This window comes from Balaenoptera physalus, assembly GCF_965194825.1.
Source record: "Balaenoptera physalus genome assembly, chromosome: 7".
Lineage (NCBI taxonomy): Eukaryota > Metazoa > Chordata > Mammalia > Artiodactyla > Balaenopteridae > Balaenoptera > Balaenoptera physalus.
This window is the reverse complement of record NC_138886.1, coordinates 116,195,754-116,207,347: the sequence shown is the minus strand read 5'-3', so window position 1 is coordinate 116,207,347 and position 11,594 is coordinate 116,195,754. Positions and strand designations below refer to the sequence as shown.

General features: G+C 39.6%; 1 pseudogene across 1 annotated transcript; it reads left to right on the top strand.

The window, feature by feature from the left end:
* Window positions 1–2,541: 2,541 nt before the first annotated feature.
* On the top strand, window positions 2,542–11,594 carry LOC309664246 (disintegrin and metalloproteinase domain-containing protein 20 pseudogene; annotated as a pseudogene). The gene has a single exon. The product of its transcript is annotated as a disintegrin and metalloproteinase domain-containing protein 20 pseudogene (transcript).

The following is an 11,594-nucleotide window of genomic DNA, read 5'->3' as shown; positions in this document are numbered from 1 at the left end:
GAATTTGTAAAAGATGATGTACAACAGTCTACTTGGCAGTCTCTGCACCATTGTACACTATAGCACGTTATTAATGATAACTTTATATTCTCTCAGGAGGTGTAGCCTCTGTAGTCATTGTAAAAATAACGTAATGGGGGTAAATGTAGTATTGCTTTAGTATTTTTTGGAGTTTGTTTTCCTATTACCTGCTTGCAAGCTGAGATCTTAGGAATAAATTCTGATGATATCATGCTGTTTCAGTTTACTCTCAACAGTACTCTATTATTCATAAATAATTCTTTTTTTTATCACAATAACAATTCATACTCCATAACAATTACCAAATATATATCAAGAGAGACATGGAGAGTAAATCCTTATATTAGGATTATACTAATAATCCTAAGAGGTATTGGCCTCAAAATGTTCATTTAGTGACCTTGCTGTCTTCTCCTGGGCTCTTAACATTTTGTGAAACAGTCCTCCCATTTAGTCCTAGAAAAGTACCCAAGTACCCTAGGAACTCAGGTCACTTTAATGGTGATGATAACGTTTGTCATGAAACAAGTCTCCCACCAAGTAACTGCAACAATAAAACAAACACAAAGTAACATACCAGATCCTGTGTTAAACATCACAAAACAGAGAATTATTGGAATTACAGTTGAAACTAACATTTTTGAAATTTAATAAAAACAACTTGAGAAAACAAAGATAATGTAGTTTTCAACTGAGGGCCCTATGCACTGATGAATAAATTTAGAATCAGAAAGTTAAGGAAAATGTGGACAACATAGCTCAAATTACTACAAGCATAGTATGTTGAAATAAAATATCTGTTCAGGACTTCATCCTTCATTCTAAAGTATCAGGCTGTCATCCCAATTGGTAGTTTCCTCCTTTTATGCATTCCCCTGCAAGTACTCAATTTATTTTCCCAGCAGTGTTGGCAGTTTGTTGTAGGAATGGAGAAAGCAAGCAAAAAGGGTTAATCTAGCTTGAGTTGAGGATTTTAGGTGACAGTGGTTGAAATGACGCAGTCTAGAACTAGCTGTGAAGGTTAAAAGTAAGATGAACAAAACCTAAAATGTGCGGGAAATTGCAGAAAGAATATTTAAGTCCTTTATTAACTTGAAGAGTAAATATATTAAGAATAATAGTTATGATTAAGTTTTACATGTAAGCATAAATGTAGTCATGGGTTCTAATAAGATAAAGTTTATGGTTAGAAGTGAATGGCTACACATTGTTGAAACTGAGTTCCAAAGGTAAAATAACCTGAGTGTTCTGTGGGTTGTCCACATACTTGCTTAAAACACGAAATGGCGAAAATTATCGCTGGAGAATAAATTAGTAAATCAGGTGCCCAGACTCTGAGGCTTCCACAGGATTGATTGGGAGTGGGTATAAGAGTGAAAAAGAAAGATAGTGGTGTAATGAGATGGCTACTTGTTTAGTGGACTGAAAAGTGGCTTAGGTAATCCAAGCAAATTGCAACCAGAGATCCAGTGTGTATGGCATATGGGAATTCTGAGAATGAAAATTTTCCTCTTTGCTGGGCTTCACATTGTTGACAGGTTTAAAAGAATTAAGTAGGAATAAGGATAGAAGTGTGAGGAGAGAGGAGGTTTTTGTTGCTTTCCATGAAAGTAAGATTCCAAAAGGGGAAGAAAAGTGATTCCAGAGAAAAGAGGTCAAGGTATATAGAACCAAGATTTTTTAAAAATTGAGCAGACATAGGTACATGGTCCAGGAGATGATAGGTCCTGAATCAGGCAATTATCACTTTTATATGACCTACTATGGAATCTGCATTTGGTCAGGGTGTTCTACATCCCTCAAAGGTGACTTCACTTTCTTCTGTTTTTTCAGTTTGTCCAGTTGTTCTTGATGTCATTGCCTTAAGCACTCTCTGTACTTCAGTGATTTGATGAAGACTGTGGATATTCATTAGATGAATAAAAATAGGCATTTTATATGTAAAATGTTGAATGCGATTTTACAAATACCTAATGTGTATCTTTGCCCCAACCACTATGTCCAAATTTGTACTCAGGACCATCAAATTATTTAAGCCTGTTTTACTCCTTTATGTTTCCTATGTGTGTAGAACAATGATTGCAGATTATGTGGTTTATTAATATGTTATTCAAGGAAGAATGTAACGCATCAGTGTTGGCAGACAGGCATTGTGCTAGCACCAATTTCTCATTTTCACAAATGTGTGATAATACGTTTGTATCATTCCCATAAAATTTTGTGTATATGTATTTTTCATATAGGATACGTTCTTTTTATGAAATAGGTACATGTGAAGGTTGAACTTGGGAGTTGGCTGCCTTACATCCTAAAAATGAGGGAACTTATATGTCTTCAACCTTGTAGGAAAATATAACCTTCCCCAACATTTTCCTCCCTTTTTTCTGTGATTGATTGATTTTCTCTGCCTTTATTTTGCCTTCAGTATATAGTCGCCCCTTGTTATCCATGGGGGACTGGTCCTAGGATCCCCCATGGATACCAAAATCCACAGATGCTCATGACCCTTATGTATAATGGTGTAGTATTTGCATATAAGCTACTACGCACATCCTCCCGTACACTCCAAATCATCTCCAGACTACTTATAACAACTACTACAAAGTAAATGCTATGTAGAGTTAGACATAGAATGTGAATGTTATCTAAATATTTGCCTGTGTGCAGCTAAAGTTTTGCTTTTCAGAGCTTTCTCTGAAAGCTCTGTGGATTTTTGATCCACAGTTAGTTTAATCTGGAGAAGTGGCACTTGTAGATACAGAGGGCCACTGTACTTCCATCTCTTAACTCTCACTTTCCCAGCTAGTTTGATTTCCTTCAATTTTATATTTCCAGATGATTTGAAAATGTTGTTCTTCTTAAGAGAATAATCAAATATAAACATATCTGAACAACACCTGTAACGATCCATGGTCTTCCCACCTCAAATATAAAATTGCCTATTGTTGAGTGAACATACTAATATATGTGTAAGACAATTGATACTTTGACCCTTGCAGTTGGACAGAATTAAATGAAAAAGGGAAACAGTAAGAAGCTAGGACAAGTAATAATTAGTTACATGAATGGGACAAAATTATGATATATGTGAGTATTTTTTAAATATCTCTCCTAAGTAATGTGTCTAAATAATTTACCACTGGAAATTGAAAAGAATCACTACAAAGTGGTAATTAATATGTATAAATGAAAACTCCCTCTCAAAACAGGATATATGTTCGCCTTTCCATTAAGAACCTTTTGTCTTACCTATTTCTATGGAAATGTCCACACATTTTCATATATTTAGAGAAAAGAACAATGTGTCCTTCATCTAGGTTCAACAAGTGTCACCCTAGGCCAATCACCATTCCTTTGGACACCCATGGTCTCTGTCTCACCAGTTCTTAAGAGCAAATGCAATGCAGTATACTCAGCCATGTCTTTAGCCAAACACTCATCCATTTTAACCCACGCCCTTCTCTTCCCCCTCTGTCTTGGTTTGCTCATGACTCCCAGCTCTGTCTCTGCTTTTTTTTGTTTTAGTGCTACGGCTCTGGCAGTGTGACTCTGACAGAAAACAGATTAAAGGTCAGTGCTGCATACAGTCAGCTTACAGGGATGAGACAGAACAGTGATGCGTCCTGCTCTACACACTTTTGCTCTCACCACTGGTTCCATATCGTGGCGCCATAATGGCCGTGGATAAGGCCTTGGTGCGTGTGAGGATCACTCTCCTGCTGCTCTGGTTTGGGGTGTTTCTGCTCCTTTCTGGATCATTCTATGTTGGGCACTCCCAACACCATGGTCCTCCAGAAGTGGTCATACCCTTGAGGATAACACACATTGGCAGAGGCATGAAGCCTCCTGGCTGGCTCTCTTACAGCCTGCGTTTTGGGGGCCAGAGACACGTTCTTCACATGAAGGTCAACAAGCTTTTGTTCTCTAAACACCTCCCAGTGTTCACCTACACAAACCAGTATGCTCTCCTGGAGGACAAGCCTTTTATCCAAAATGACTGCTACTATCAGGGTTACGTGGAGGGGGTCCCAGAATCCCTGGTTGCCCTCAGTACATGTTTGATGGGCTTACAAGGAATATTACAGATAAATAATGTTGTTTATGAAATCAAGCCCAAAAGTCTTTCTACCTCATTTGAACATCTGCTGTATCAGATGAAATATGGAGAGACAGAATTTCCACCCAGAAGATGTGGATTAACAGATGAAGAAATAGCACGACAACTGAAGTTTCAAGAAAGTGTTAATTACACTTTGAAGCAAAGTGGGTATGAAGGCTGGTGGACCCACAGGCGTTTCCTTGAACTGGCAGTGGTGGTAGACCACAATCGATATCTTCATCACCAAAGTAATACCTCAAATGTGCAGTATGAAGTATGCCTTGTTGTCAATGAAATAGGGAACTTTTTACAACTACTGGATGTTAATGTGGTTTTGACTGGAATCGAGATCTGGTCTAAAGAAAACCTCCTTCCAACAGAAAACATACGTAATCTCTTGCGAGAATTTTGTCAATGGAAGAAAAAGAGTTTTAATACTCGCTTGCCACATGATATTGCACATGTTTTTGTAAAGGAAAATTTTGGTACCCTACTTGGCTTAGCCTATGTTGGAACTGTATGTCAACAACGTTATAATTGTGGAGTTGATAGTTTTACAGATGATAAATTGTATGATTTTGCATATATTGTGTCACACGAGATTGGTCATAATCTGGGTATGCAACACGATGAAAACACATGTACGTGTGGGGCTAAAGCATGCATAATGTTTCCAAGTAAATCTCTGGCAACTCGATTCAGCAACTGCAGTTATGCTGCATATTGGAACACTGTTGCAAAAATAAAGTGTTTGCACATTTCACCAAATCCAGAGAATATCTTCACACAGACACGCTGTGGGAACAGTGTGGTTGATGAAGGAGAAGAGTGTGACTGTGGTTCCATGTATATGTGTGCAAAAGATCCCTGTTGTCAGCCAGACTGCACTCTGAGACTTGGGGCTACTTGTGCTTTTGGCCTTTGTTGCAAAAATTGTGACTTGATGCCAGCAGGTTACATGTGTAGAAAAGAAGAAAATGAATGTGATCTTCCAGAGTGGTGTAATGGGACATCCTATCAGTGTCCAGAAGATGTGTATATGCAGGATGGGACCCCTTGCACAGGTGGTTACTGCTATGAAAAGAGATGCAATAACCGCAATGAACAGTGTAGAAAAATTTTTGGCAAGGAGGCCAGGAGCACAAACGAGACTTGCTACAGGGAAGTGAATACCCGAGGTGACCGTTTTGGTAACTGTGGTCTCACAACCACTTCATATATACAATGCAGAATCCCAGATATCCTGTGTGGGAGGATTCAGTGTGAGAACGTGAGAGAAATTCCACTCCTGAGAGATCATTCTACTGTGCATTGGACTCACATCAATGGAGTCGACTGCTGGGGTACAGACTACCATCTTGGGATGACCATACCTGATATTGGTGAAGTGAAAGATGGTACAGAGTGTGGTACAGAACATATCTGCATCGGAAGGAAGTGTATTTTTAGGCCCAGTTTTGAAAGTGGTTGTTCACCTAAGATCTGCAATATGAACGGAGTCTGTAACAACAGACATCACTGCCACTGCAACTCCGAGTGGGACCCACCCAAATGCCTGGTAAAAGGTAGTGGAGGCAGTGTTGATAGTGGCCCACCCTCTGGCAAAAAGGAAGAAAACATGAAAGGCAAGAGTTACCTGCTGCTATTTTGCTTGAGTCCTTTTTTTGTTTTATTATTTTGTTTGTTGCTTTTGTTGTTTAAGAGACAAAAAAGATCAGCTAAGCAAAAAGGGAAAAGAGCTCAGACTTAACCTCAGTAAGAAGGGCAAAATGTTGAGATGTTACCTAAGGAAAATGTACAAAATGTTCTGATTTCACCTAAGGAAAAAGAGAAAAATGTTCCAACTCCATCTAAAAAGCCAAAATTTGTGATTTCAAAAAAAAATCCAAAACCTATGAAATTTCTCATGTTTTAAGTTTTAGTTTCCTGGTGGTAGACATGTTACAGCATGTGTCACAGATCACTGACAGAAAACCCCAGAGATATTATTCTGGATCATAAACATTACCAATTAAACAATCAGTAAAATATGTTAATTCCTAGAACACTTTTACTTTCCGTTATTTTAAGCAACTTAGTGGTTAATTTTTCTTGAAATTACTCTGTTTCCTGAGCAAAGGCACAGCTCATGAAGGTGTGTGTATGTGTGTGTGTGTGCACTTTTAATTTGCTATCTCTCAATTCTAAACATCCTCCCCCTTTGTACTTTGTCACACAGGGAATGGGAACCTACAAATCCCATTTCTTCTTTGCCAGTCCCCTTATTATTTGTTTCTGCTAACAGAAAGAACTAGAGGGAGACTAGATACATGGGAAATATTTTGTCGCTGTTCATGTCAGTGTTGCATCATTAACAGCTCTCACCATGACAAGAAAGTAAACCTCAGTCTGCATATTACTATATATACATACATACACTTTTGTCTTTACATACAATTGTATATTATATATACTCCCTAATGGACATTATTTTTCAGCCTCACAGATACTGGCACAGCTACCAAGCATCTTAACTTTCTTAGTTCTGAGTCCCAGGTCCTTGAGTGTTCTACCAAATCCCTGAGTCCGAGCCTGAGTCCTAGATCCATGGGACCTATTCAAAACCTGTAGGTTTATTAATGCCACCTCTTTCCTGCAAGCCCCAGCCCTAGGAGTAATAGCTACATCTTCATAACTCATGATTATCCTCATAGTGTGGGCTCCTCTCTTGTGACTGAACTCTGACTGATACAGTACTTAACTTGGCATAAAGGAGTCTGACATCAGAAGGTTTGAACTGTTCACACCACTGCCCTTACCATCTCGGGGATGTGATTTAAACTTAGAATTACTTTAAAATCAGAAAAGAGAGAACAATTATATGTGCCACTCAAATCCTTCATAATTTTTACTTATAATATGTATAAAGAATATACTTATAAGTCTCTTTAGGATATGCAAGTCATAGCAACCTTCTTTCCTCTGGAAAAAACCTAAACAATACTAATTATATTTTAAGAACCAAGTTTAGGGGCACCAGAGAATTAAGGTAACAATATACAGTAGAAGAACTAAAATTTCAGGCATCAAAATGAAATTCTGAAAACTGTGAACACCTGCCACCTATTTTTTCCCCTGAGTACTTACTGATGTTGCATTTGATTTAAGCATTAGGTTTGGCCCAGTGAAAGGACCTCTGCTGTTAGCTTTTGTTATTCTCTAAGTGGAAAAGAAGAATCTATAGGAAAGGGAAAATCCCACTAGGAAAGGCAAGTATTATATAAGGACTGAGGACCAACCACTTAAATATGCCAGTACATAGATTAAAAAACAAAATAATGTAAAAGCAACAATAACTAAAATAAACAGTCAAGGAATAAGCATGAAGATGTAAAATATGACATCAGAAACAAAATGTGGGAGAGGGGAGGAAAAAATATAGATCTTTAGAATGCATTTGAACTTAAATAACTACCAGCTTAAAACAAGTAGATATAATTATACACCAACATATATGAACCACATGGTAACCACAAATCAAAAACCTGTAACAGATATGCAAAAACTTTCTATTTACAGAAAGGAACACAAGCACAGTACTAAAGAAAATCATCAAACCACAAGGGAAGAAACAAAAAGAAGAAATGAACAGAGAAGAATTACAAAAACAAGTAATAAATGGAAACAAGTACATATCTCTCAATAATTATTTTACTTTACTTTTTATTGAAGTAGAGTTGATTGATTATATTAGTTTCAGTATACGGCATACAGATTCAGTGTTTTTGCAGATTATACTCCATTATAAGTTATTATAATGACTATAATGCCCTATGATATACAAAATATCCTTGTTGCTTATCTATTTTAGATATAGTAGTTTGTATCTCTTAATCCCCATACTCCTAATTTGTCCCTCCTCCTTTCCCTCTCCCCTTTGGTAACCACTAGTTTGTTTTGTATAACTGTGAGTCTGTTTCTCTTTTGCATATACATTCACTGGTATTATTTTTTAGATTCCATATATAAGTAATATCACACAGTATTTCTCTTTGTCTGACTTATTTCACTAAGCATAGCATTCTTGAGTCATTCAACATTGTTGCAAATGGCAGAACTTCATTCTTATTTATGGCTGAATAATATTCCATTATACATACATATACCACATCTTCTTTATCCATTTTTCTGTTGATGGGCACTTGGATTGTGTCCATGTCTTGTTTACTGTAAATAGTGTTGCTGTGAACATTGGGTGCATGTATCTTTTCAAATTAGTGTTTTCATTTCTTGCAGATATATACCCAGGTATGGAATTGCTGGATCATATGGTAGTTTTACTTCTAGATTTTGGAGGAACCTCCATACTGTTTTCCATAGGGGCTGCGCCAATTTATATCCCCACCAACACTGTCCAAGGGCTCCCTGTTTTCCACACCCTTGCCCACATTTTTTATCTCTGTTCTTTTTTTTTTTAAGTAATCTTATTTTATCTATCTATTTATTTATTGGCTGCGTTGGGTCTTCACTGCTGTGCGTGGGCTCTCTAGCTGTGGCAAGCAGGGGCTACTTTTCGTTGCAGTGCACAGGCCTCTCATTGCAGTGGCTTCTCTTGTTGCAGAGCACAGGCTCTAGGCATGCGGGCTTCAACAGTTGCAGCATGTGGGCTCAGCAGTTGTGGCTCTCGGGCTCTAGAGCGCAGGATCAGTAGTTGTGGTGCAGGGGCTTAGTTGCTCTGTGGCATGTGGGGTCTTCCCGGACCAGGGCTCGAACCCATGTCCCCTGTGTTGGCAGTCGGATTCTTAACCACTGCACCACCAGGGAAGTCCCAATCTGTGTTCTTATGATTATAGCCATTTTGACAGTTGTGAGGTGATATCTCATTGTGGTTTTGATTTGCATTTCTCTAATAATTAGTGACACTGGGCATCTTTTCATGTGCCTGTTAGCCATCTATATGTCTTCATTGGAAAAATGTCTATTCAGTCCTTTTGACCAGTTTTTAATCGAGTTCTTTGATTTGTTGACTTGTATGTGTTCTTTGTATACATTGGATATTAATCTCTTATCAGATGTATCATTAGAAACTATCTTCTCTCATTTAGTATGTAGCCTTTTCATTTTGTTGATAGGTTCCTTTTCGTGAAAAACTTTAAAGTTTGATGTAGTCCCTTTTTATTTTTTCCCCTCTCCTGAGGAGATATATGCAAGAAAATATTGCTAAGGTCCTCTGGTGCAGAGTGAGCTGGACCAGGGCTTTAGTTCAAATAAGGCAGGGAAGCACAGCAAGGCAATCAAGGGTACCCTTGCAAAAAAAAAACAAACAAACAAAGGGTAACCTGGCAGACACTAGGGAAGGAATCTCTCCACCCGGCCTGACAGTAACCCAGCACCCACATACTCCTCAGGAGTTGAGTCCAACTTTCTCAAGCCTGTCTGTCCCACTGGTTCTCCACATACCACAGAGCTTGTCTCCTATGTGTAAGACCCCAGTACTGGGAGGCCCAGTCTGTGGCTCAACCTGCTCACAACCTGGGGTGGGGGAAGCGGCGGGTAGTTCCCCCATGCAATCTCCCTTTTCCTCTCAGCCCACTGCTAGGCGCACAGATCCTATCCCTATTGCTTTTCCTCCCATCCTACACAATTACATGTATATCTTTTCTACAGCCTTATTTGTACAGTAGTCCTTCAGCCAATTTGCAGTAAGTTTCAGTGAGAATTGTTCCACATGTAGATGTCTTTTTGGTTTATTTGTGGCGGGAGTTGAGCTCCACATCCTTTTACTCCACCATCATTAATTGCTTTAAATGTCAATGGATCAGGTGGCAGAGTAGAAAGACCTCCTCTCATTGGCACACCAAAATTATAACTATTGGCAAAACAACTCTGGATGAAAGAAACCAGAACCTAACAAAAAAAAAAAAAACTTCTACAATTAAATATATAAAGAAGGAACCACAACAACATATATAAGAAGGGCAGAGTAGCCGGACAATCAAGTTCCATAGCCCCAGGTGGCCAACCCACAAACAGGAGAATAATTACAATTGCATAGGTTCTCCCCAAGGAGTGAGGGGTCTGAATCCCACATCAGGCTCCCTACCCCAGGCATCCTGTTCCAGGAAGAAAAGCCTCCACAACATTTGGCTTTGAAGGCCAGTAGGGCTCATCTCTGGGAGTGCCTGAGGACTGTGTGAAACAGAGACTCCATTCCTAAATGGTGCACACAGGTCCTCACACACTCTGGGACCCAGGGCAGAAGGAGTAATTTGAAAGGAGCCTGGGTCAAACCTACCTGCTGATCTTGGAGCGTCTCCCAAAGTGTCAGGACAACTGGAGCTCACCCTAGGCACACAGACATGAGTGGCATCCATTTTTGGATGGATGGAGCTCATTCTACAATGTGGACACCGGTACTGGTAAGTGCCATTCTGGAATGCCTCCTCTAGATTTATTAACCTCAGGACCCAGGCCCAGCAAAGCCCAAGAGCCTGTTGGCAACAGTGTTGGGATGCCTCAGGCAAAGCAACTAACTAGGTGGGGACACAACCCCACCCACCAGCAGACAGGCTGCCTAATACCCTCTATCCCACAGATGACCCTGATCAAGATCCTGTCCACTAAAGGGCCCAGGTGTCATCCCCACACACCAGTGTGCAGGCACTAGAACTGGGACACCAAGGGCACTGAAGCCAAACACCCAGGGACTCATCCCCAAACACAAGGGGCCAGGCACCAGCCCCAGAATCCCAGGCCCTGCCCAGCAGCAAGCCTTTCTTATCCTCAGAACCACCTTCACCCACAAGTGGGCAGACACCAACCCCAGGAAACCACAGCCTGGCAGCCTGTAGACCCAGCCTACCCACCAGCAAGCCAGCAACTGCTCTGGGACCTGCAAGGTGTGGGCCCTGCTCACCAGTGAGCCTGCCCTAACCTTGAGACCAGCCTTACCAACAAGCTGCCATACACCAGCCACAGGGCAAAGAAAACCAAAACACTAAATCAAGAAGATACGTACACCCCAATGTTCACAGCAGCCAAAGTAAATGTCCATCAACAGATGAATGCATAAAGAAGATACGGTATATATATACAATGGAATACCACTCTGCCATAAGAATGAAATTGTGCCATTTGGAACAACACGGTTGGACTTGGAGGATATTATGTTTAGTGAAATAAGTCAGACAGACAAAAACAAATGCTATGTTATCACTTATATTTAGAATCTAAAAAATACAACAAACCAGTGAATATAACAAAAAAGAAACAGACTGGAAGATACAGAGAACAAACTCATGGTTAAAAGTTGGAGAGAGAAGCAGGGAGGGGCAATATAGGAGTGGGTGATTAAGAAGTGCAAACTTTTATGTATAAAACGAATAATCTAGAAGGATATATTGTACAGCTCAGGGAACATAGCCAATATGTTGTAACAACTATAAATGGAGTATAATCTTTAAAAATTGTGAACCAGTATATTGTACACCTGAAA